This window comes from Columba livia, chromosome 18 (assembly GCF_036013475.1).
Source record: "Columba livia isolate bColLiv1 breed racing homer chromosome 18, bColLiv1.pat.W.v2, whole genome shotgun sequence".
Classification (NCBI taxonomy): Eukaryota; Metazoa; Chordata; class Aves; order Columbiformes; family Columbidae; genus Columba; species Columba livia.
In genome coordinates, this window is record NC_088619.1 from 11,785,650 (window position 1) to 11,788,804 (window position 3,155).

The following is a 3,155-nucleotide window of genomic DNA, read 5'->3' on the forward strand; positions in this document are numbered from 1 at the left end:
AGCTGGACTTATTTAGCCTCCCTGCAGATAGCACTTAAAGGACTTGCAAGATCTGCAAAACTTTTCCAGGAATGGCTCCACAAACTGTCGTCTATTATTGTCACATTAGGGTTGCGAATGGAGCATCGCCAGGGGCAGGCTCACGATACAGCAGAAAATTCCACCCAATGAGTGGCAGGCTACAAGAAAAACAGTATTGATGTATTTTCCTCTATTTGTGGTTTCTTTTGTCCACAGAGTGTTTTTTTGTCTCTCAGTGACGTCAAAGCAAAATTATCTTGCAAAATGACAACTGGAAAAAAACCCTGAGAATATATTGGATTTCCTACCTACTAATTAACTAACTTGAGCTTAATGGAATGTATTATATATTTTACTAAGGCTACAGGAGATTAGTGAAACAAAAGTAATATTTTCTTTTGCTTTGATTGCAACGCTCGAGGCAAAGGCAGCTTAATATTTCACAATTAAGTGTTTTTTGCATTGCTAAAGTATCTTTGCGCTCAAATATGTCACAGCGTCCTCATCGGAGGTGACAACTGCACTGTGTGTCACTGTCAGTGACACACATCGTGTCCTTTAAAAGAGCAATTCACCTTCTGGGTTGCAGCAGTCGCCAGAACTCTGTCACTAATTCAGATCACTTTAATTCTTCTCTTCTCCTTGATGATTCATTTCTGTAAAATGGGCACGTTCTCAAGTAAGGCATTTTGGTACAAGTTGCCATTTATGACTTTCTATAGCAAAAAAAGTGATGCGGTTTTCACAGAATTCACTGTATCTTTGAGACTGTCTCGCAGAAAGAAGAATACAAATCTCAGCGTATGCTCCATTGTGTAATATCAGATGGAGCAGGTTTTACTCAGATCGTCTACGAGAAATTCAAACAACAATGGACATGTTTTCTTCCTCTATAAAATAGGGGGGTTTTGTTACTTTAGACTATTAGGTGCTGTGCAGGAATGGATAAGAGCTGAGTCTCAAACCCAAATTCTAAAAGCTTGGTCGAGGCTCTTTTTTTTGTGGTTGTTGACAATGTATTTCAGGGATGAGGGAAAAAAAACACTCTTCTGCCTTATTTATACCTTGGTCCTAAGGAACATCCACCTGGAGCTAGGGAGCACAGTATTGACATGGATTTGGTGGCCTAAAATGTATTTCTACTCTTATTTTGGACACGATCTGCTTCTTCTTCTTCCTCTTATTTGTCCATGTGAGCCCATGGTCACCATGGGGAAAATTAAACTTCCATTTCCTGTGCATCTTCCCAGATTTCGTGAAAATATCCTTCCATCTACAGCCAGTAAAACAAGACTTTGTCATCATTTGCTCTGGGCTCCTCAAAACGGATTTTTTGTTTCTTGGAAAAGATTTAGTTTTCCAGGCAGGCATTTTTTCATGATTTCAGTGAAGCACCAATGTGTTTTAATAAAATTCAATAAAGTGTATATATGTCAGGGAAGATTTAATGTTGATAGTGGTATTGTGCTTTGGAGATTCAATTATCCTTCGGTGAAAAAGACACGAACGTTACTGAGCACATGAGTGAAAAAGGAGCGTTAAAAAAAAAATCAGCTTTATCCAGCCAAAGTGGAAATCAGGTGAATAAATAGGAATATTGTTTAGCCACAGGAGAGATGACATGTGTTCTGCACTGCAGAGAAACCTTCCCGTCCAACAGACAGCAGTGTTGTGAGATCTGTGGAACAAGTGTTTTCTTGCTTGTACATCAGCAAAAGCAGATGTTCAACCTGCCAAAACCAGTAGAGTTGACGTTACATCTGCTGAGGAGCCGGCTGTTCAAATCAACAGGGTTTCTTCTGATGTGAAGTTTGTAACTGGAACAACGTGACCAACGTTGGTATGTTGGTGTGGGAAGGTCCGTCACTGCTTTGTATCTTCATGGGGCTTTCCAGAGCAGCGCACTGTACTCACAAACTCCTACCCAGGCCTTGCTAAAACCAGTGACAAATGGGATTTAAGTAGCCAGTAGACCTTGAGTTGGCTTCTTCTATTCTGGGTGAGCCTCAGCCCAGCGGAACGTGTTATTTTGCATCGCTCGTTGGTGAGTTCTCACTTCCTACATTTGACTCCAATCGTGGGAATTTGCTCAAAATTCTGGGCTTTGTGGTAAATCCACACTCAAGGTCAGGTTTTTTGAGAGTGTCGTTGATCTCAGCCAGCACATCCATGAGCCTGGTGTCAGCTTTGCCTTTGTAAGAAGACCGGAAAGTGGGAAAACAGTTTGCAAAGCTCTGCTGAGCGCTCTTCCCTGTGCAGCTGCTGTCGTGGGCAGCTGAGGAGGTGAGGGGAACTGAATCCAGAGTGAAGGAAACCAAGTTTTACAACCCATTCAGAAGAAGTCGCTTATTTAGTGGAAAGATTTGTCTACGTTATTTTGGATGTTATGGTTTATGCATCAAGTGCAAAATTACTCTTTCAAAGCTCTGGCATGAGGATCAGTTTGAGCACTGTGTTTAAAAAAAGGTAAAAAACACAACCCAAAAACAAACCCAAAACTTCCCCTTCCCCCACTATTATCCCCTGGGCAAATTAGTGTCAAAGGGACATTATGAAGCTGTATCCCGTCTGCCAGTGGCCTGTGCTTACTGAGTGCTACAAAGGAAGGACGTCATGCTTTCCCTGCTATATCCTTGCTTTGGATAGCAAAAATCATTTGCTCTGCAGAAATCACAGCTTAGCAAACCACAGCCTGTGTCTGTGTCTGGTTTAAATTAATGCACAGGCCCTCAAAAACGGAGGGGTTGTCTCATTATTGAGGATGGCAGACAAAGTCAGGGAGACTTTAGTTTCTTTATCAAGAGAAAGCAGTGTACAATGAAATGAAAATTCATTTTTCTAAAGGGCCCCTCGGAGGGAAAAATAATTGCAAGTTAAGTGATTAAAAGATGGGTCAGAACCATGCCAGCCTGCCTGGTTATCCTCAGTGTGCAGGTAGAGATAGAAACATTCCATACTGTGTGAACCAGTATTGGTGAGCGCTGCATGTTGCCTCTGTCTCAGCGCATCTGGAAAAGGGAGATCTCCTCTCCAGTGCTGAGTGACAACTTACAACCTGTTTCTTTCCAGTCAACCTGGAAAATGTCCACTCAGATTTCAAGGGGGAGGAAATATAAAGTATTTTCTCATCAAAC